Source organism: Sabethes cyaneus, chromosome 1, assembly GCF_943734655.1.
Source record: "Sabethes cyaneus chromosome 1, idSabCyanKW18_F2, whole genome shotgun sequence".
Taxonomy (NCBI): Eukaryota; Metazoa; Arthropoda; class Insecta; order Diptera; family Culicidae; genus Sabethes; species Sabethes cyaneus.
The window spans coordinates 144959443-144984161 of NC_071353.1; the positions used below are offsets into that span (position 1 = coordinate 144959443).

Sequence of the window (24719 nt, forward strand, 5' to 3'; positions counted from 1 at the left end):
TGAGTGTTACCGGTCGAAGCTTTCCTCCCATCATCGGATTCATCACCGTTGATGTTAGTGCCAGTGTCGCCAAAAGGTGTGTTTCGTACAAAATACGCATTGCACAATTTGCAAAACGGGCCAAAACAGTGTCAACTTTTTCCCGACTTTAAAATACAGCGGAAATCAATTTAAATTAATGTTCTACTGAAAAATCAGTTTGATTTTACATCTTCATTAGTTCCAAAACGGAAAACGTTTTCTATTATTTGTATATATTGAATACATATAGAGGCGTGGCAGCACTGGTTTGCAGTCGTTTCGAGCTTTGCATTTGCCAGTTTGGTTGGATTCATTCATTTCACTTCATTCGCTAGTGAAAAGTATGGCAGTTCAGTTCGTCGTACATGCTGAGTAGCGCTGCTGGTGTCCGTGTGTGTCGTGTCGTGGATTTTATTCTGCACTCGGTTAGTTTTTCTCGATTTTCACCGCGACCGTGTCCTACGGGATTGTTCCTCCGGATGGGACCGTTTCCCAGCCGTGGGTACATTCGTGTGTTGTTCGAAAACAATCGAAAAAGGGTGTGAAAATTGGACGCTGGAACCAGTTTCTTGCGTGTTGATCCGCTCGATCGGAAGCGCCGCACCCAAACTGTACCTTTATACACCAATGTACGATTGAGTGTGTGTGCGAGAATAGGTTTGCTTTGCTGGTGGAAGAAACAGCGTGAACGTGAAAGGGGGGCCAGGGAGAATCGACGGCGGAATTTGGCATGGCAGGCAGCAGAGACCCGAGTCAGTCGAAGACCCGTTATTTCGGAAAACCGTCATCGACTTCTTGGATTGAGCTTGGATTTTTCTGCTGTGCAGTTTTCCATCTAGTTTGCCGAGTGTAAACGCGCGGATTGGAAATTGGACCGAACTACTAGTACCTACGCGAGTGATTTTTGCTTTAGCTCAAGGTTTTCCTTCGGTGTGGAAAACAACTACTCGTCAATTTTGTGTTTAGTTTCTTTCGCTTTCGGGGTCAATCGGGGATTGATGAACAGTGGTTTACCGTTTTCTTTATTCCTGAGGGGGGACCAGTTCGGCGGTTTACCGCGGTTCTTTGGTTTTGTTACTTTTCAGTGTTATATTTTAGTGTGATGACATCATTTTGATACCCGCCCGATTTTTTCTGCAGCCAGTCAGTGGTAGAGAAAGAAATATGTTTTTGTTGGATGCTTTTGCAGGTCACAGTAGATAATCGAAAAAATAGCAGCAGTGATTGAAAAGCGAAAATTTGGTTTATTTTCGAGTTCGTGAAAAAATAGTGAATTTTTAAGGAAACTTGAGGAATCCTCGTTTATTTTAAGTTGCGTGAATAATCCAGCTCGTCGTTCGACTAAGAAGAAGTAAGTTGTCAATTTTATTACCTTTCATTTTTCCAACTACGTATAAACAAAGCAGGGAAAAAACAAGGGAAATCGATTTTCTTCCTCCGTCAAACGAGACAAAGACGGCTTCAATAGGGGATGGGAATTCAAAGACTTGGGAAGTGACAAACTGCCGCTTGCTAAGCATGGAGCATTCGAATTTGGTTGGAGCTTCAAATTACTGAATACAAAAAAGGGCGTAACGCTCATCTGTGCTGCATTCGTGGGAATGCCGGAGGGGCCAGAGAACGGTACGGTACGCTTGTTGGGGAAGGGAAAGTATCGTTCATTGGTCGTAAACACGCACTCTAGCCAGCCAGCGGCTGCCAAAACTGACGGGCAGTACTGTCGTTATTAGTGGAAGGTTACCTCAGCTTATTCTGAGCTTCGAATCCAATGTGTTCCTTGCGTGATGGGTTTCGCGTTCGCGTGTTGTTGCATTTCTCCATTGGAAAATTGACAAAACTTTGTCCGTAACTAAAAGACCATGCTGGAAGAGTTAAGTTGGGTTTTCTCTCTAAAAAATTCATCACTCGATTGAAAAATATCAGGCTACTAAGATGTATATGTCATCTTAAAAAAACCACATTGTTTCCTTAGTAACCATCATTAAAAATGTCACGGAGCTCACATGTTTGACAATCTTGACATTCCGTTTGCTCGCCGATTTCTAGCGGCCACACAACAGCGGCCACCGAGTTTCCTTTTCAACCAAAATTGAACGAATTTAAAAGTCGTTTCATCTAGATTGAGCTTTATTGCGACTCCGTCGTAAATTGCACAACTTTTCAGCTGTGCTGCTGAAACCTCTTTCCTTTCCTAACGAAAAATTCCGTTAAAAAATTGCCAGAATTACATCGTCGACAATGTCGATTGAATTTTATTGTCATTGCTCTATCGACGCTCAAGTTACTGGTCTTCTGTGACGAATCGAACCGGGTTAAACCTAAGTCAAATCAATCGTCTTTATTAGTAAAACATAATCTCACAGACGCGCTCCAAGAATAAACAGAGAAAATTCACTGATTGACCACGGTCAGAGTGCGTCCATTTTTCTTCCACCCGCATTCGGAAAAATCATTGGTCTGTCTGACCCTTGTCTTAATCAACACACATAAAGCAGTTTTGCCTCTCCATTTCCGGACACTGTTCGCTAAAATAGGAACGCAATTTCCTATCCAATGCTTGGCCCTGGAGCATGGTTTTTCGCTATGGTATCGACATCTCCTCCTTGGGAGATCATAAATTGTGGATTCCTTAGGAAGGAAGGGGACCACTATCGCTTGCCGCCCGACGCCGCCGGAAGCAATAATCGGGAGTTCAACGTCCTTTTGTCGATATTGTTTCAGACAGTAGTTTTTCCGATGCACATATTGACTTTAATCCTGCTCGTTGCTCCTGCCATAATGAGCAACATCAACATGGTGGTAGTAATCGTAAATAATGTTGCACCGACTGAAACCGAAGGTATTATTTTCTTTTCGGTATGGATCGACGAAAGTCAAAACCAGGTAGGTCCCTGCTTACGCGTGGCATTTATCTTCGACGGAACGGAAGCAATTAAGGCAGCTTCAGTGCACCTTTCCACCTCTGCTGCTGCTGCCGCTGCTAGCGACATGGGCCAGCGTTCGTTGTGGCTATAGTTCAAACGCTACCGTTCAGTCGTGTACAAACTTTTTCCTCTCCGTTTATTGTCCGGCCAGAACACAGGTAGGAGAAAACATTTGCGGTTAAAGTTTTTCCAACTCTGTTCTGAAAGTGAGTTGAAAACAAAAAATTTTTTAATGAAAACTGTCTTCGAGTTGGTGGTCTGCAAGTCCCAAGGCTCATAGCCGGTGACATTTAGCTGCTCAGTTTAACGTTTGCCCCGTTTGCAACGGTTTCACACGTTCCGGTTGACCACCGTGCACCCACTAGCAGCGTGGCGAGGCGGTGGCCACCAGATGGGCCGCCGACGGCTCTGAACCGTAACCATTCCCCGTGTTGCCTGTTGTGTGTTGCTGGTGCTAGTTTGAATGTTACTTACCAGGAGGTAAACCTTTTCATTAAGCCGCACACACCGTACGTACCTGGGGTTCTGGAAGGGACGGAGCGTTCTCCGCTCGCTCTACGCAGATGAAAGAAACACATGCTGAAAGACAGTTGTACAGGAAATAGGGGCACGGAATAATTGGATATAGATAAAAGTTAATCGTTGTTGCCGGCGAAGAAAGTGCTACAAACCTGTGCTTTGACGGAGGTTTTCATCGCTGAAGACTTATTTAGGTGATCAACAACACATAGCTCTAGTGGGAGTTCAAGAAAACGGCGAAACTATAAAATTATTAATGAGAACTACTTTAAAAACTTTGATAATAGATGCATTGTTTTCGCCGTGCTAAAAACCTAAAAGGCTGTTTGGAATAATGTTTGTGCAGCAATAAAGAAGTCGTTTTCATGTAGCAATTGTTTTACGTCAAAATTCAAATTAAAAAAAAAGCTGTACTTAAAATCTAACGTATTTTTCCAACTTTTTTCGCATCATAAAATGGTAACATAGGTATGAGATGGGCGCTGATTCGTTATATATAAACTTAAGCTCAAGTCATTTAATATCTGGGCACACTCTTTGTTCTACTGCAGCGCTCCCAGTGATCGGAACAGGAATATTTTGACGAACAGACAATTAATTTTGGACATCCGCTTCGAAAATCCGAGGTGATCAGATTCAAAAATCTCAAACATTTCCGTGAGCGGCATACTATCGATCTGCAGGATCATAGCAAGGGCTATAGTTGAACTAAGAATCGGAAGCTGCATTTGAAACTGCGTTGAGAACGATTAGGGCAAATCCAGGATTGTCAGGGTTAGGGTCAGGGTCACCAAGAAATTCAAAGCCACGCAAAGCATCGTCAGAAAGATTCAACTGTAAGAATGATAGGACACTGAAGCAGTGGATCTAGTGGATAAAAGACGTGCCAGGAAGTTGTACAATGAGGTTCTGTAGTGTAAAATCCCGCTATAGAAGCACCGCGAGTCTGTCGGCCTGCACTGTCCGATTGTCTAAACTAGACTAATCCACTATTGATACCGAGCCCAATATCTACAGCTTCTAGTTGTGTACAAGTTGTTGTTGTAGTTGTTTTTACTAAGTGGCTACAGCGTGGCCAGCTCAGTTCGTTAGGCTTAGATATTATAAATAACACATAGTTACATGTAGAATCTATTCAGCATAGCAATTAGATACAGCATTAGCAACGAAAATTAAACAATATTCTATACCTGACTGCCGCCTTGAACACTACAGGTTCTTACAAAGTACGAAGGACGCATCCTCGTGGACGACGAAATTTACGTGAAGATGGACTATGGGAAGCTTCCTGAACGAAAAACCTAGGTTTTTGTGAAAAAAATGGATTCCAAAATGTACAAACAAGAGAGCCGTGTCCCATAAAAAATGTATTCTTTTGTACATTAAAGTTCACAATGGGCCTAAACAATTTTGGCCTGATTTGACAAGCTGTCGCTAGAGCGGAGAAGTACGTACTACAGTGGTATGGAAAGCACGGGGAGGATTTCTTCGAAAAGGACATCAGTCCACTCAACTGCCCTTAATTCCGCCAAAAAATATGTGGACAATTGTCAAACAGAATTCAGCATTTCCATGCACTTTTTAGTTATGTTCGACATACACAAAAAGTTTAAAACTATCGATACATCACATTACTCTAGCTCTAAGGTGCTCGAGACAATCGTAAACGATGCTTTGTTCGCTAGCTGTTAACACTACATCTAGTCAGACCAACATGTGGTTGTTTTTTTTGCATCCGTTCAGTTTTTATGAATCTCGTTGATTTCGTCTTGCTCTACCTACGCATGAATGAAGCAGTGCTGGAATGTACCCGGACCTGAAAGCAGCGTTTGATCGGGTTGACCACGGTACCTTCCTTACAAGACTTGAGACAAACTGGGAGTGGCTAAACATACCGTAGGCTAAATTTAAAGATCAGGTCTAAGTTTCCCGGTTCATTCAGCAACATCTCTGGCGTACCGCAGGGCAGTAACCTGGAACAACTGCTCTTTTCTTATTTTGTCAATGAACTGTCAGTTGTTCTGCCACCTGACTGTTGGCCAACGATGCGTATTTATGCCAACGATGTAAAAATCCTTCAGATAATTACAAAGGACTCCGATTGCATTGAACTGCAGCACCTAGTAGGTAGATGTGCTGATTGGTGCTCGCTCGACTAACATGCTTACCTATCGTGATTAACTCGAAGTGATTCGTCATCTCCTGCCTATCACTTTTAGCTACTGCAGGCGGGATAATTTTTAAATTTTAATCTCAAAACTGTCTTCTTTAAAATCAACCGTACTGTAGGTTATTGTACTATTCATTGATACGGTCTATTTTCGAAGTCGGTGTCGTGATCCAATGGTGTTATCAACAAATTTTGTATCGCAATCATCGAACCAGTACAGAAAATTTTCGGACGTTATGCTCTGCACAGTCTTCCACAGTGAAGCATGAAGCACGAAATGTGATGGTCTGTGCGTGAATTAGAGGCCTCATGAAAATCGACGGGATAATGATAGCTTCTGGAGATATCAGCGAAACCAGGAAGGAATCGGACGAACTTTGAAGAGAAGCTCCGCTCGTATTTCAGTAGGAAAACAACCCGAAGTATACCGCCAAGAAGACGAAGTCTTTCTTCCGGTTTTGTCGGATGAAACTGCTGCAGCGCGCTGTAATAGCCTCCACAAGGCATGGACCTGAACCACATCAAGGACTTGTGGGTGACAAAACTGGTATTACCAATACAGATAACTGTTTTGAAGCCCAGGAGCGCACCTGAGAATAGCTAGGTCCACAATACCTGAAAAATCTGATGGGGAGTATGGGCGAAGTGCCCGCAACTGGATCTAAAGGGCAAAAGAGACTGTTTTCAATGATTTTGTGGGTAACAATCTTGGTGTGCCCCAGGGAAGTGTATTAAGGTACTTTTTGATTATTGCGTATATTAAGGGGATATAAACGACCAAAAATGTTGAAAAAATCATTATTTTTTTATCTTAGATTTTAATTCTGCAGTCTTTTCCGCTTATTTTGATACTAAATTTGTAATGATCCGACCACGGGAAGTGGCTGAAAAAGGATTATACACATAAGCATTCCAGTGCAGCGTGGAACAACTTCGGCGGAATAAAACACCGCTCCTGGAAAACTACGATTTTCAAACTTTATGTACCTTTTTCTCAGAAACTACACAACGTATTGGAACAAACTTTTTTTTTTGTTTTGTTGGTAGTAGCTTGCCAAAGACTTTTATAACTTATGAGGTTTGTAAACGAAACACAGCCAGACAAAAAAGAAAAAGAAGACAAAATTTTATTTTTTCAGCCATCTTTTCTTCTTCTATTTCATTTTTCTTAAGCTGTGTTTTATTTACGACACTCAAAAGTTATAAAAGCCTTTGCCAAGCTACTACCAACAAAACAAAAAAAAGTTTGTTCCAATACGTTGTGTAGTTTCTGAGAAAAAGGTACATAAAGTTTGAAAATCGTGGTTTTCCAGGAGCGGTGTTTTATTCCGCCGAAGTTGTTCCACGCTGCACTGGAATGCTTATGTGTATAATCCTTTTTCAGCCACTTCCCGTGGTCGGATCATTACAAATTTAGTATCAAAATAAGCGGAAAAGACTGCAGAATTAAAATCTAAGATAAAAAAATAATGATTTTTTCAACATTTTTGGTCGTTTATATCCCCTTAATATACGCAATAATCAAAAAGTACCTTAATACACTTCCCTGGGGCACACCAAGATTGTTACCCACAAAATCATTGAAAACAGTCTCTTTTGCCTTTCAGATCCAGTTGCGGGCACTTCGCCCATGCTCCCCACCAGGTTTTTCAAGCACTGTGGATCTAGATCCCGGGCTTCAAAACAGTTATCTGTATTGATAATACCAGTTTTGCCACCTCTGGCATCGAGAATCACCCACAAGTCTTTGATGTGGTTCAGGTCCGTGCCTTGTGGAGGCTATTACAGCGCGCTGCAGCAGTTTCATCCGACAAAACCGGAAGAAAGACTTCGTCTTCTTGGCGGTACACTTCGGGTTGTTTTCCTACTTGATTTAACTGACTTGATTCCGTATGTTATCTCAGCGATTGCCAAATGGGGGTACGCCAAAAATTTAGCTCGCAGCAAAATAGTATACGGAATTCCGCCAGAGGGTTCGCGAGCCAGAAAAGGTTGGGAACCACTGAGTTAGTTGATAAATATATACTCTAAATCTGTTGTATTGAAAGGCACTTTCATCTATTTCCAAAATAATTGACGAATGCGAATAAAAGTTGTAAATGATAACGCAGATTATTCCTTTATTATTTTTATTTAACCAAAGGTAATGCGTCCAATGACTAATACCATTTTTTTTGTATGCCAGAAGGGCATTGGGTTAAAAGGCCACTGCGACGACTAATACCATACATCGGTGTACAAAATAATAGCAGTGCACACCGAATTTTTTTTTAAAGCTTTACGTTCACTTTCCATTATCATGTACACGAGCGCTATCTATATGTCGTAACATGTATGCTAATATCGTACGCTCTCTAATAAAGTGCACTCGACTATTGTACTGTCATCATTCAGCATGCAGAAGGTTATGTTTATTTACTAATAGCAGTGCTCGCAATTCCATCAGAATTTTTAAAGAAATCGCAAAATATCTACTGAAACAATCTATTAAAGCTATGATTATTATCTTATTCAGTAAATGAACATAATGAATATATATATTCAGGGTATATAAATTTAATTAGCCAAAATGGGTCGTGGTAAACATTGCTCCGAGGAACTTCGGAACTTGATCCGGCTGCTCTGCTAAAATGATCAAATTGGACTCCAAGACCAGAGAGAAGAGGTCGGAGACAAAAACTTTCGGATTATCATACTAAATTATTGTTGCGCACATCGAGGAACGATCCATTTCTCACGTCTACAGCGTTGAAACAGGACCTGAAGTTGGATGTATCAACAGGTACCATCTGAAGAAAGCTCACTAATGCTGGTTTATATGGTAGAAGTCCCCGGAAGACCCCTTTATTAAAACCACGGCACATTCAGAATAGGATCAAGTTTGCCAAAGAACATATCGCTTGGCCGGTGCCCAAATGGTGCAATATTCTTTGGACGGTCTCCAGACCTCAATCCTGTCGAAAATTTGTGGAGTGACGTGAAAGCAGCTGTTTTCAGAGGCAAACCAACAACAGTTAATGAACTTTGGCATGTTGTGAAAACTCTATGCCCCGTCGTTGTGCGGCTGTATTGTCTAACAAAGGGTTTGTTTATTGCACTAGTCTAAAATCAAGGTGATAATCGAAATCAGGCCGGTTTAGCTAGCAGTATTATAATAAACGGACATATTTTCTGTCACGCTGCTATTTTTTGCACATGCAAAATACTACCTGCAAAATGATTAATAAATATATCAACTCTCGCATTGCTTTCTTTTTATAAATTGTAAAACTGAATTCATCACTGCAATTATTTTGCATATAGGTGTATGTATTGAGAGAGTTACTCAACAAATAAAACGGTATTTGCTGCAGGTTGCAATGGTTTAATTAGGCCATTACAAATATTTAAAAAAGTTTTTGTCCCTCCGGTGTTGAGCCACTGAAGGGGGGGGGTGAAAAAAAAACAAATAGAATTTTTTAATCGAGCAAAAAAAATATGGATTTTAAGCATTTTTACCTAAAGTTTAAACGTGAAAACCAAATCTATTCTTGCTTTTAATAAATACGTTGTCATTTTTCATGCAAAAATCTACGAACAAAAAGACAAGAACGAAAGAAAATTTTTTTGACCGAGTTTCGGAAATTCCACTATTTGAACTTCCATTTCTATTTCATGATAGAAGGGTTACCTCAACTCGTACACTCATTTTACGAGTTTTTCAGGCTGTAGAGCCCACAGACAATTGATTTTATAAAAAAAATTAACCCATATCCTACAAATTATTTTTTTGCTCCCCGATTTTTCAAGCTAATTTCCAAGGGGGGGTGACAAAAACTTTGAAAATGATTTGCAATGGCCTTAGTGGAACTGGAAACTGGTGGAAACAAGCAGTTGATACAATCATATGCAAATTGATAAAAATGATATAAATTATAAATTTGGGGAACAAACCGTTGAACATTTGTGAAATGTCACGTATTGTCGAAATGTATCTACATATGTAGTTTTACGTCAACCCGTCACTGTCTCTAGCACAGACCTTCATACTTTTTGGCCACAATGAAACACAAATACAATTAATTATCATATAGATATGTCGCCTTTCTCAGAATTTCAAGAAATTTTGCATATGGGCATTAGCACATATTCGTACCGAATCGCCTTGTGTGAGGCTATGTGGCGGGACCATCATTATCATTTCTCATGATCGATATCGCAAAAAACCACCACGCGGTCGTCCCGGGACCAAGTGACATATGACCACGATGTTTGGGAATCGTGGGCTTAGAGAAGATTTTCGAAAAAATTCAAGAATTGGTGACAAAATATTGAAAGCAAAAAAGCTATGGCCATTTCAGTGAATTTTGCGGTGCTAAAAATGATGTAGACTTTTGAGGGGAAAAATATTGAATTCCCGAGCAACCGTATGAGTTTTATTAAACTCTTATTGTGGTTTTAATAACCAATTCTGGTCATAAAACCATCATAAGAGTGCTTTAAAACCCAGATAGTTACTTAGGTTGAAACTTAAAATATTCTGTAATTTCTAAAACATTAAAAATATTTGTTTTTTTTTTCACATTTTTATGGTTTGAGGAAACTGGAGACCGTTATTTTTATATTTTTTTCTAGGAAGTTTAGGGGGTATAGTACCTTTTTCACCGTATTTTTTGTCTTATTTCAAATAACGCGAAAGGCGAATCGAATCGAGTTTTCTGCATTCAAAACATTGCTTTTTATACTAATATTTACAATTTTGTTTTCATATGGGAACCTCTTTCTCTTACTCCTACGCGGCTCCTTGAAGATAGTCATTCAAAAAAGACATGAAATGCGGTACCATGGATTGGCGCTGGGGAGCTTATCCGAATTGAAAAATTTCAAAACGACATGAAAGTATATTAAATTATCTCGTGTTTGACCCATCCTTTTTTTTTAGTTCGAACGCATAGCAAAATGGTGGACATTGAAACATAAAAGTAAGAATTTTAGTCGAAAAAAATTACTTTTAAGCATTTCTAAAAAATACAAAAATTGCATCATCGAAAAAAGGATGGGTCAAACACTAGATAATTTTGTTGGCTTTTAAACAAACAAAGAATCATGAGAATTGCTTGAGCCGTTCTTGAGATATTTATGGTACCGACTTTCAAAACCTGGCTTCGAGAAAAACGGCGTTGAAGTTTTTATTTGCTGTGTAAGTCGCTCCAGATATGCGCGGGACAAATAGCTGCAACTTTGTCAATTATTGGAATTTGTCCAAAAGGCTTCAAACACATATGGTCATGTTAATCTTTCAAAATAATCAATACAAAAAATTTCGGATTTTAAAAATTGAAAAGGTACTATGCCCCTTTAAGATATTTTTAATATCCGGAGTGATTCGCGATTACGGCGCAACTAGCAAAATGTAAACAATGAGGAATATCACTGTGATAATTTGCAAGTACATTTTCAAGTCGTAGTTTAAATAAAAGTGACAAAAATCGAGTCTAAAGACATAAATTGGTGTAGAATAAAGCAATCTTATAATTTCACAGCAATATTGCATTAAATCTGTGCATTCAAGCTCAAAATCTAAGTCTTCTAGTTGAACCCCTTGAAATAAGCCTCAAAGCATTTTTCCAATGAGATTCGCCCAGCACTGTTTCGCCTTGCTTTAATTTTTTTATTTAGTTTCGCCTGTTTACATGCGCCTGTGTTTTGGAAACAACGCAGTTTCACTCTTTACTATCGCCTGTTTACAAAACGATTTGCAAATAAGCCTGATACTTCATAACAATTAAAGGGGCTAACCTGCAAATTGTTTATTTGTTTTAATTAAATACTTCTATCGCCCTTCACAAAAAATTTGCTTTAAATAATTCTATCGATGAAAACAGAAGAAATGATTTTTTTTATTGTTGTTTAATATGGTTTTAACCAGTTGGTCATTCACCAAGAAGAAAGGATTCTTGCCATGGCTATTATCAGTCTTTTTAAGGCTGATGGTGCAATAAAACTATTTGTTTACATTTTGCTAGGTGCGCCGTAATCGTAAATCACTCCGGATATCATAGCAAACATTCAGAAATGTTTTTATTGTTATTAACTAAAAACAATGTTTACCTTTTGCTTTCGCGATAATTTTTTTAAAAAAAGTTGCGATAATGCTATGAAGACGTATAGTGCTTTGTTTTTTCTCAAGAGAAAACAGATATTGTCGGCAAAAAGGAACCAGAGATGACTGTTATCTTGCCTTGTTTCTTTGCTGTGGTATTCCCCCATACCTTTCCCTACATGGACTTATTCTTCCATTCGAGCATGGTAAGAAGCGCCAATCTGTCTCGGTATTTGGAAAATATCAAACTGTTTAGTTTTCAAAACGTAATAAATAAATAAATAAATCAATAGTTAAAAAATCTTAAGTAATATTCCCTGATTACATCAAAACTAGTACGGCATACAGCTTTATCGAGGAAGTTATAGAAAATTGCAACAATGGAAAGTAAGGATTTGAAACACAAAAAAGCCAAATATGTTCCTAGAAAAAAAAAGTACTGAATCATCGAGAGACTTGAAATTTTGATAGAATATTTCTCAGATTTTCTAGTATAATAAAAGTAAAAAGATGTAAGACTCGATTTGTGGATCAATCTTTTTAAAGACGACATCACATTTTCGGTGTTCAATCAATCAATTTTTGTGGCATCTGGTTAAAACACACCTAGTGAAGAACGCGTTTTAGACTATTTGGCATTGGACCATTTTTTTCCAGTATTATCTGCAGGTTTTGGAAATGTTCATTTTTCTGTTCCTGTCGCGCACTTTTAACACGCAAACAGAAGTTAAATGTAAATCTGTAAAGCCGAAATCTACTACTGGGTTACCACAATCTCTTTATCCAAAGCAAAGATAAAAATAGTTGCATTCAATTTTCTTCTCCCACAAAGTAGACCAACAAATCTGCGAAACAGAGCAAAATCTCCAATTGCAAAGTGGTTCGTATCTATAAAATTTCGCCATGGGTCACTGAAGCCAAGCGACCGGAAGAAAACCCATCCGCGGTTCGCGGTGTTCGGTAACATTGTTAGACAATGGATTTAATCGGTACCCGACCAACCCATTGCTGCACCCATTCGGTCGGACTGCGCCGTCATCTCCGGCGGATAGCGTCATAGTCACGTTCCACCAGCAGAAGACCTAAGCTGCTGGTGAGATTTTCACTCTGTTTTGCACACGAGCTCTATAATTTGGCACCCGTATCCCTTTCATCGCGGCCATCATCACTTCCCTATCCATGGTCCGATGCCGGCCAAGACCGGCCCGGCGGAGTTCATTCCATTCCACTGAACAACGGAATTAGACAAAAAAAAAAACAGCGAAGGATGGAGGGAATTGAAATATGTTTCAGCACAACGCAAGATCAACAAGACTGTCATGTCACCGAAGGAACAATGACATTTTCTTCCGTAAGTGTGGGCTCGTGATTGAAATCCAATTTCTTCCAGCTTAGGGAATTTGTGCTGGCTGGCTGGCGGGTTGTTGTCGTGACGATGGTCGAATTCGGAATCGGTGAGGTGAGAGCATAATGCGCCTCGATTACGTGAACAACTGCTGTTTGTTTAGGACCAAATTGGTTACTCATTCTGTTTTGTTATTTCAGCTTCACTGGTCTCCTCTGCTGTATGTATGCCCGAAGCGGAAGCAAAAGGTGATTAGTTGTTGATTTCGGTTTCGACTCGCACTGATTTGTAAAGGGATATCTTAGGGGGAAATGGAGGAGAAAATATCGCACATGACATGTGATTGCGCTCAACGACTCCGGCTCCGATTCCGGCTGGCCGCTGCGTCGCCACCCCCGTACTAAACCGACCAGTTGGTGGTTCAATTTATTAATAGAAGTAATCGGCTTATGTATGCGACTTTCACCACAACTGAACCGGTCCAAGTTCTCTACCGTCGCGTCGGTCGAGATGGGATCGACAATTTGCTCAGATCGAGAATCGGTATGTGCAGTGCATGGAAGTATGGGGAAGCATCTTCGTTTTGGTTGGACGACATACGACGGTTATGCGCTAGCACCACCTAGTCGCAGTTGATTTACGTGGAATTTCAACTTGAATGAAAAGTGGATGTGTGCGGGTCTATGCCAAAGCCAAGAGCTGAGCCGCGACTAAAAACATCTGTCGTAAAAGCGGTTACGCGATATTTTTGCGTGACCTTGGTGCATGGTTTGTTAGGGATGACGTTGGGCGCACTACGGACGGACGGACGGTACACGTACCTACTGGGATAACATCTGTGTACATAAACGTTTTAATGGTTTCTAGTACAAGCATAAGCAAAACCACTTTCGTTTGGACTGATTGGTTGTTACTGTTCTGGTTGCAACTCGAACCAAAGATAATGCCGTCATGAAATTGTTATCACTAAAAGGTTATGAATTGATGGATAAGAAATATAAATATTTAGTTCGAAAATTTTCCAATTTCCATGAAAAAATTGAAGGAGGTTGCCCATAAATGCTCCTTTGGTTTGTTTATAAAAAACTAGCTGACCCGACAAACTTCGTATTGCCTCAAATTAACCTGTGTTGTACATAAACCATGAATCTCGGATGATCTCTGTCACAATCTCGAGTTTTGCAGGTTTCTGAGCAGTTCAACCTTAGATGATTCATTTTGGCAGTTACGTAACTATGAAAGCATCCCAGGTAACCAATAAGCATCACCAATGCTATTCAAATGCAGGCCAATAAGCATTTTAGTCGCCTTAAATGCTACTTAAATGCTATTTTGGTAAAATATACAGCTACTTTACTGATAACCTTCTTATAGTACTGACAATGCTAATTTACAGCTAATTACCGACACGAAGAATTTGAATACAATTTTGGATGCCAATTTACAAAGCTAATATACAACAACGTGCAGTATAAAATGCCAGATACGCTGATTTGCTGCTTATGTTAATGCTTATTAGTTACCAGAAATGGGTAGTTTAATATACAAATTTGCAATTTTTCCTCACAGTAAAGTAGAAAGCAATTCCCCTGTCCCCTCATTGCATAGCAAGAAAGCGGATAGTAATATTCGCCATGATTGTACAACATTTCGCCGAATACCATTTTGCGAAAAACCTTAAGCAGAATGTACCATTTCACAGAATTTTTTTTTTGTGGAAAGTACCATTTCGCGATCCTCTCCTTACCCGCTGTCGCTCGTTCCAGGAAACCCAGGTAGACCTAGGAAAACAAATAAACCTAGACAGTAGTGATGTCTGCGGGGAGTTGCTATCTTCCAGTGGGCGGCGCTTCCGACGCCGGGTCGCCGGAAACACTCGCGGCCGTATCGTCCTGAATGATCTAGTGTTACTATAGATAGCTTTTGTGGTTTTGTTATTGACTAATGTTTTATGGAAGAGTCTCGAATTTCTCGAGTTCGATTTGTTTTTGAGTTTCGTAAAAAATTTTCTGTTTTATTTGTATGAGAGTCCATATCCCCTTACCACAGGGGTGAGAGGTCTCTATCATAAAATAAATTCGCCAAATTTGGTTCCATTTGCTTGATTAGTTCTCGAAATAAGAGGAAATTTGCATTTCATTTGTATGGAAGCTCACCATCTTAAAGGGGAAATGGGTCATAACTCGCTTTCTAAAGCGGAGAGCGATCTCAATTCACCATAGAAAAAAATCTTTCTTCCAAAACCACTTACGTGTCAAATTTGGTACCATTTGATTGATTAACCTTCCGTTACTCGCGCCAACTTTTGTAACACGGATACTCGCGCGTTGTATTTTGTACAACACTTTTTATCTCGGAATCCTGGCTATATAGAAAGTTACTGTCTTCAGCAAAGTTAATCAGTAGGTTAAAACCTATCGTTTGGGAGATGAAATGTTATAAGTTTGTCACCAGATGGCGCCAAAACCCGCTGTAAATTGTACATTTTAAATTGCGGCCATATACAAGTTGCTGCATTCGGAAAGATCCTTTTAACGTTCCTAAATGATGTAGCATTCTATTGATTAATTTTTTTTCTAGTAGTTATGTTTTCTTAGATATTTTCACATAAATCATCTCATCACATAATACCATTTCTGCAGTTGGCAGAAAGTAGGGCATCTGTGGTTAGAAAGTAGGGCTGTTTTGGTGTTTTGATTTATTTGGGCAGGATGTTTAGAAAGTTTTTTGCACAGTGATGATACATAGTGTGAAAACTGGATACTTCCGTTCATCAGCCTAGCATTTTTGGTCCACTAAAACATTTTCTGAAAACAGGATCATGCAAATACACAAATTCCGTAGATAGAACACATTCAGAAAACTAGACCATACACTAGCGCCATGAAGTCACGAAATTATGAACTTTTGCACACCTGCGGAATGACCATCAACTGCTGAATAACTTTGCTGTATACAGAAACCATTTTCCCTTTTGAAAAAATAAGAGAAAATTCCAGCACGGACCAAATGCGGTACCCCTCACACGCCGCTTGCATCGTTTCTGCGATTTCGGTTCATGCTCATCTATTTTGCTGAACAGTTTAAAGCATTAATGTATAAAATAGTTATGTCATTTTGTTCATAATAAGTTTATTGAAGAATACATTTTGGTTTGACATCGATCTGTTACTTTAAAACAAAATGGCATCCAAAAATCTACAAGTGTTGTATAAAATACAACAGCGCGAGTAACGGAAGGTTAATTCTCGAGTTATGAGGAAATTTGTATTATCATTTGTATAGGAGCCCCCCTCCTGAAGTGGATAGAGGTCCTAATTCACCATAGAAAATATTCTTGCCCTCGAAAACTTTCACATGCCAAATTTGGTTCCATTTACTTGATTAGTTCTCGAATTATGAGGAAATTTGTATTTCGTTTGTATAGGAGCCACCTCCTAAATTAGGGAGGGGTTCTAATTGATCATAGAAAAAATTCTTGCCTCCAAAACCACCTACATGCCAAATTTGGTTCCATTTGCTTGATTAGTTCTCGAGTTATGAGGAAATTTGTATTACGTTTCTATAGGAGCCTCCCCTCCTCAAGTGGGGAGGGGTCCTAATTCACCATAGAAAATATTCTTGCCCTCGAAAACTTTCACATGCCAAATTTGGTTCCATTTGCTTGATTAGTTCTCAAGTTATAAGAAAATTTGTTTTTCATTTGTATGGGAGCCCCCCCTCCTAAACAGAGAAGTGGTCTTAATTCATCATAGAAAAAATGTCTGCCCCCTAAAAGCCCCACATGCCAAATTTAGTTCCATTTGATTGATTAATTCTCGAGTTATGAGTAAATTTGTATTTCATTTGTATAGGAGGCCCCCCTCCTAAGGTGGAGAGATGTTCTAATTGATCATAGAAAAAGTCCTTGCCTCCAAGAACACCTACATTCCAAATTTGTTTCCATTTGCTTGATTAGTTCTCGAGTTATGAGGAAATTTGTATTTCGTTTGTATAGGAGCCCCCCCTCTTAAAGTGGGGAGGGGTCCTGATTCACCATAGAAAATATTTTTGCCTCCAAAAACCTCCACATGCCAAATTTGGTTCCATTTGCTTGATTAGTTCTCGAGTTATGAGGAAATTTGTATTTCGTTTCTATAGGAGCCCCCCCTCTTAAAGTGGGACGGGGTCCTAATTCACCATAGAAAATATTCTTGCCCTCGAAAACTTTCACATGCCAAATTTGGTTCCATTTGCTTGATTAGTTCTCAAGTTATAAGAAAATTTGTTTTTTATTTGTATGGGAGCCCCCCCCTCTAAACAGAGAAGTGGTCTTAATTCATCATAGAAAAAATGTCTGCCCCCTAAAAGCCCCACATGCCAAATTTAGTTCCATTTGATTGATTAATTCTCGAGTTATGAGTAAATTTGTATTTCATTTGTATAGGAGGCCCCCCTCCTAAGGTGGGGAGATGTTCTAATTGATCATAGAAAAAGTCCTTGCCTCCAAGAACACCTACATTCCAAATTTGTTTCAATTTGCTTGATTAGTTCTCGAGTTATGAGGAAATTTGTATTTCGTTTGTATAGGAGCCCCCTCCTCTTAAAGTGGGGAGGGGTCCTGATTCACCATAGAAAATATTTTTGCCTCCAAAAACCTCCACATGCCAAATTTGGTTCCATTTGCTTGATTAGTTCTCGAGTTATGAGGAAATTTGTATTTCGTTTCTATAGGAGCCCCCCCTCTTAAAGTGGGACGGGGTCCTAATTCACCATAGAAAATATTCTTGCCCTCGAAAACTTTCACATGCCAAATTTGGTTCCATTTGCTTGATTAGTTCTCAAGTTATAAGAAAATTTGTTTTTTATTTGTATGGGAGCCCCCCCTCCTAAACAGAGAAGTGGTCTTAATTCATCATAGAAAAAATGTCTGCCCCCTAAAAGCCCCACATGCCAAATTTAGTTCCATTTGATTGATTAATTCTCGAGTTATGAGTAAATTTGTATTTCATTTGTATAGGAGGCCCCCCTCCTAAGGTGGAGAGATGTTCTAATTGATCATAGAAAAAGTCCTTGCCTCCAAGAACACCTACATTCCAAATTTGTTTCCATTTGCTTGATTAGTTCTCGAGTTATGAGGAAATTTGTATTTCGTTTGTATAGGAGCCCCCTCCTCTTAAAGTGGGGAGGGTTTTGTTCTCGAGTTATGAGGAAATTTGTTTTTCATTTGTACAGGAGTCCCCCTCTTAAAGTGGGGAGGGGTCCTAATTCATCATTGAATATATTCTTGCCCTCGAAAACTTTCACATGTCAAATTTGGTTCCATTTGCTTGATTAGTTCTCGAGACAAGAGGAAATTTGCATTTCATTTGTATGGAAGCCCACCCTCTTAAAGGGGAGATGGGTCATAACTCGCTTTCTAAAGAGGAGAGGGGTCTCAATTCACCATAGAAAAAAATCTTGCCTCCAAAACCACTCACATGTCGAATTTGGTTCCATTTGATTGATTAATTCTCGAGTTATGAGGAAATTTGTTTTTCATTTGTACAGGAGCCCCACTCTTAAAGTGGGGAGGGGTCCTAATTCACCATAGAAAATATTCTTGCCCTCGAAAACTTTCACATGCCAAATTTGGTTCCATTTGTTTGATTAGTTCTCGAGTTACAAGGAAATTTGTATTTCATTTGTATGGAAGCCCCCCCTCTTAAAGGGAAGAGGAGTCATAATTCCCCTTCTAAAGAGGGGAGGGGTCTCAATTTGCCATAGAATAAATTCTTGTCACCAAAAACACCCACATGCCAAATTTTGTTCTATTTGCTTGATTAGTTCTCTAGTTATGCAGAAATTTGTGTTTCATTTGTATGGGAGACCCCCCCTCTTAGTGGGGGAGGGGTCTCCAACCATCACTAAAACCTTCCCTGGCCCCAAAAACCTCTACATGCAAATTTTCACGCCGATTGGTTCAGTAGTTTTTGATTCTATAAGGAACATACGGACAGACAGACAGAAATCCTTTTTTATAGGTAGGGTAGTTGATCCAGTAGTTGTGGTAGTACCAATAGTTGCGCTACTATTCATTATTAATGCATATTTTCGTCACCGTAGCATTTTAGATAAAACAATTACATTCATTATATAAAACAGGTTTTTAGAAGTACTGGTAGTTAGAATACACCATTTAATATTAAAGCATTATTTGCTAAAATGCCAATTTTCCAAAATCTAACGCGCAGTTGGAGCGCACAACTATAGGCGCTCATCTATAGTTTTGCTACGATGTTTTTTCACTTAGCAACCTAGCAATTTATATTGAATAACACAATTAAAGGAACATCAAACTTAATTAAGGAAACATTAGCGCAACTGTTGGTATAATATAATTGAATCGGAAAATTCATTTTTTCTTTATAAAGCTTCTCGTACAACGAACGCAATTGTCTTGCCTTGTGACAAATACCTTGTATTTGATAAATTTATATCCCACAAGTATTAATTGAAGCATATACCTCAATAAACAAGCAAAATGAAGGTATATTGTGCTTAGTGGCGCAACTAATGGATCATCTACCCTATAGATTAAAAGTTTCATTAATTGTTTCCATCTTGATGGTCTTAATTTGCTGGGAGAAAGAATCAGTTGTCCTTTACCAGCTTAGAACTGAGGGAGCAAATTACTGCACGGGGTGCCCTGGTACCATGCAGGCTCCGTTCGACCTTGAGAGACTTAATTAGACCCCCCCCCCCAAGCATTCATCCTTAGGCACGGGTCGCGTTACACCGAGGATTGGGGTCCTCCTCCGCAATTTACTCAGAATGCAGCATACTCCAATGTTGCTTGCTACATTGGGAGCAAAAGTTTTTTACTAGATTTACCGCGGAAGAGACTCGGTGTGCAGATCTAGATGAACCCATCACATGTCTGCCATGGAGCCATCCAGCGCTGCACACCGAAAGACAAATCCCAACACTCCTCCTTTATCCTGGATTATGGAGTCACACGTGTTAGTTCATCAGCGAGGTCCCTCACTGGCGGAGTTATGGATAAGATAAATATATAGTTCAAAAATTTTCCAATTTCCATCAAAAAAATGAAGGAGGTTGCCCATAAATGCTCCTTTGGTTTGTTTATAAAAAATTTCGATAAATCGATGGCGACTTTCTTTTTGAGAAACTCTTTTATTCGTTGTGTCATAAACTAGTTAATTTTCTCGCGCGGTGCCAGATAGTTCAGATGCCGCTTCGTGGCCTGTGTAAGGAGCGTCGCAACATTCTTCACTTGATAAATGGTTAACTTAGAAAATTGTGATGTTCGCGGGAGAATGAGATACTCACTGTAGATTTTTTCCTTTAATTTGTCTATCTATCTTCGAACAATTCAGCTGTTGCACTTTCCCACCGTTTTAAATGCCACCTGTCAAATATCGGATCATCATATTTGAAATCGCTAGAGTTAATCTTCGGCAATAACACGTGATCTAGCGGCTCAAGTTGCAATTAATCACCAAACAATATGTTGTGTTGTTATAAAAATAAGCCATGACGCGCCGACATTGAGCCATTCGGGTGGGCGGCTTCGATGTCTGTTTGATCCCCAAATACACTGAATGATATCATCGGAAAGTTTCGAATCTATTCATACGATCTAATTCATCATGGTTTGATCAGAAAAAAAAACTATGCGTAACTTTCGTATAAAGTTACGCAGCAGATGATGCGTTCTTCCGTTGGAAAACAAGACAGAAAAAAAACGACGAATCTCTGGTGAAGATCAAGTTCCGCTGTCAAAACAACACGGCCCTAGCTAGGTACAATACCGCAGTCCAGGTCCAGTCGAACTTGAGCTTCGTTACGGTACGGCTTACAGTGCGTCCTAGGCACTGAAAACAAATCGGTGCGATGACAGAACCAAAACATGACAACTTCTTCGCATTTCGGGGTGACTGACGACACTACACTAGTAGACTCCGGCAGTTTGTGCGTGTGTGGTACTACTGTGTTGAATATTTATGATTTTTATTTATAGCTAGAAAATTTCTTCCGTCGATGATGCTCACCGCCGCGCCGTCCAACCGATAGACGGACCGCGATGCGAACAACCAGCGGCCCGCCAAATGCTGGTCAAGGCCGAAACAGACAACCCAGATGCGGTCGGTCGGTCGGTCCGTTCGTCTTACGTTGATTCGAAAATATTCCATGTTGTACTTGTACGTGGTCGGTCGTATCTAGAACAAGCTTCACTTCGAAATGATGCAACCCATTTGGTTTGATTAGAAGGTACACGACGCCCTGCTGGAACATACAGTATTATTTTCGAAATCATAGAACGTGACCGATCGTTGAATGGCATACTCTTATATGAATATTTCTCCCGTCCTGGAAAGAAAACGCCCGGTATGAATGACAACTCTATTTACCTTGCGGGGGGGATGAGATAAATTGTTACGGGATAGATTCACTCCAGTAAGGGCAGACAAGAAACACTTTGTGTTTAATTTATGTCTACGGTAAGAGGCCTCGGGAAGAGTGAGTGGTGGTTTTATTATGGAACGTGCGCTGTGGAAAAGAAAAGCTGGGTTTAGGAGAAAGAGAACAGTAAGTGCACCTCAAGGAGTGATTTCAACCTGCTTTTGGTATTACTCATCGCCATGTGAAGGTACATTTCGTTTCGTACGCTGCGGTCGACCTGTGAGAACATCGCAGCGCAGTGTTTATGATTGTTTACGATTGTTGTTTTGTACTTGGAGAAAATTCCAACGTTCGCTGACTCGGCTCGGTTGTTGAATTGCTGCAATCACTGCAAATAATGCTTACCCAAAGAACTGTTAGTCACGAGTGAATTAAACACATAACTGTCTGCAGTTCACTTCAGTTCTTTATTATTCATCGCCCAGCATCAACATCATCCACCGAACGAGAAAAAACTCGATGAGACACTGAACATTTTCATTCGTCATATCGTTGATTGAAAAAAGAATCCGACAATCTAGATCGATTGAATCAGTCGCTCATTCACTCAGAGTTTTTTTTTATTATTTATAACCCCAACACACATACATACACACACAGAAGAGAGGTGATGCTTGGGTACTTGTCATACCCATATGCTTAATTTTTTTTTCGCTGGAAGTAAATTGCGGCACGATACGGACGGGGAGTGTGTTTACCAACCACCCGTTCACTACCTCCTACCGAGTGTTGTTGGGCTGCTGACGACGACCGGAGCTGGTTTCATGTGTGTCATTTGCCCGGAATGTGGTTCGTTAATAATTCATTTAATGGCTATATGATGTTTTCTCTCGCTCTCGTGGGCCCAGCGAAGCGACAGACAGAGGAGCCACCGAAGCGTTGTTGTTGTTGTTGTTGTTGCTTGGAAGGCTAGGTGAAATGGTTGACGATGACGACCGGCTTGGCTCTCGGTCTGTACAATGTCACTTCGCGCCCCGCTTTTCAGATGCTGCAGTATAGGCTTGAAGGAATAAAGCAATCTAGATTTACGGTCCGTTGGCTACAAATTAGTCGGTTTATGTTCCCGAGGGTTGGCGTAGAAGAAAACACTGCTGTCATTGAGCAGTCGGTGCTACGATGCAGTGCATTTATTGGTGATGATTTTTAATACTAGAAGAACTGTTAGTTGCTTGTTCTTCAACCAGAGTGTATAGTATTGAATCCTTAGAAAGGCATTTTAAGTATGATGACCACTCCTTTCTTCAATCTTAATCTAAACAGGAATGGCATAGAACAGACTTTCGTTGTTTTGTCGTAAATAAAAATGGTCGTAAATATTTTGTTGCTTCATCAAATAAAAAATGTCTTAAGTTGATATACAAGCGATAATTATTTATTTTTTGACTTTTTTATGACGACTTCCTTTTTAATTTTCTGAAATGGGCAACTTTTTAAGCTTATATCGGCAATTTTGGCCGCAGCTTTGCATGGGGACCTTTTTATATGCGCCATGAAAAATTTAATGGAAAACTTTTTCCAGATTATTTTTGTAACAACACAACATATTGTTTGGTGACTGATTGACATGACTATGCAACTTGAGCCACTTGAGATGACGTGTTAATGCCAAAGATTAGTTTTAACGATTTCAAATGTGATGATCCGACATTTTACAGGTGGCAATTTAAAACAGTGGGAAATAAGTGTTACAGCCGAATTGTGCGAACAAAATTGGTTTTGAGTGTCTCATACTCTCGCGACCATTCCCATTTTTCTTGGTTATCCATTTATCCAGCGAAGAATGGGCGACCGAACTAGTTTCAGGAGCAACGAGATGGCATCCGAACTATCTAGCATCTCTTGGGAAAACTAACTTATTGTCCACCCACATAACGAACCACGAACGAGAGTGACTCAAAAGAGGAAAATCGTCGATAATTTCTCGAATTTCTAAAGGATTTTTCACAAAATAATTTAAGATGCAGTAAAGCACACTCACTACCATCCATTAGTTTGAGCAACATTTAGGAAATTTATTATACCGTAAGCGGGCCTAAATCTTAACTCTACATATGCGCGAAGTGTCCGAGACCCGTGTAATCGATCTTTACGGATTTGAACCAAATTCTGCCAGATTATTCGTTTTCGGTCAGAAAGTCCATAATTTGGTGCCGTTCGGACATTCGCACCTCCATTTTTAAGGAAAATACCCGTTTTGGTCCAAACCTCTTATTTTCTTTTGCTTTTCACATTACCCAACGAATTCGAAAAAGATATTATATTTGTGCACCAGTGCTGCTAAACATTTTTAAACTCAATTTGAATACTAAATTTACAGCAAAATAACTTTTTCTTAAAGCAATAATTTTCTACGCAATGTAAAAATACTTTGGCATATCGGGAAAGCATTTATATGTATATGACAAAGTTTTTATTACCAGTGTTGCCAGCTTTTCAGCTTTTCGTTTGATTTATAGCGCTAGATGAGGCAGTATTACTTCAAAAAGGCGTAGACTATACGTTGGTTGTTTTCTCTTAGCCCTGTAAACTGTTTTTCATCTTCCTAATAGACATGAGCTCTTACCTTCCTTGTTTACTGCGTTTGTTGTTGCTAGGAGACTAATATTCCCTTAATTAATGTAAATAATCATCCGGGAAACTGAAAAGTTGGCAACACTGTTAAGAGAAACTTTGTTATATACTGTTTAAATGCTTCCCAATATGCCAAAGTATTTTTACATTGCATGGAGAAAGAATTACTGCTTCAAGAAAAAGTTTTTTTGCTCTTAGTTTTACATAAAAAATGAGGGGTTGCTTGCTTTAAAACGCTATATCCCGAGATTGACTAAGAATACCTTATGATTCTTATGAAAACAAATCTGTGTAATACGATGAAGTTGGAATTTTTGAGATCAAATTGTATTCATTGATAGAGAAAGTGAAAATTTAGTTTTCAAAACGAGTAAAAAATATTTGGCAGCCCTGGTTCTCAAAAATAACATCTTTTTCTAATTTCTTGGGTAATTTCCTTTGAAAATGTGAAAATAGTGTCTTTCTAAATCTAATACTTCCTGAGATATAGGGTAACCAACGTATTTTGGACCCCATCAGGAGCTGTAGATAATTTGGACACTTACAGCAAAATCAAATGGAAGTGTCCAAATTATGTACAGCTGCTGATGGGGTCCAAAATAGGTTGGTTACCTTAAGCAAAAGAAAATAAAAAAGTTTGAC

At 39.4% G+C, this 24719-nt stretch overlaps 1 protein-coding gene across 6 annotated transcripts in view; it reads left to right on the forward strand.

Moving 5' to 3' along the window:
• Nucleotides 1-352: 352 nt before the first annotated feature.
• Nucleotides 353-24719, forward strand: part of LOC128732895 (neuroglian) — a 127667-nt gene continuing 103300 nt past the window's right edge. For 2 of the 6 annotated variants that reach the window (XM_053826332.1, XM_053826326.1), the window contains exons 1-2: nucleotides 362-446; nucleotides 1162-1372. The gene's annotated coding sequence lies outside the window, so the exon portion shown is untranslated. Of the gene's footprint in view, nucleotides 447-502; nucleotides 520-1119; nucleotides 1373-24719 lie in introns of those variants that run through there. The other 4 variants (XM_053826327.1, XM_053826328.1, XM_053826330.1 and 1 more) reach the window with 4 other exon arrangements.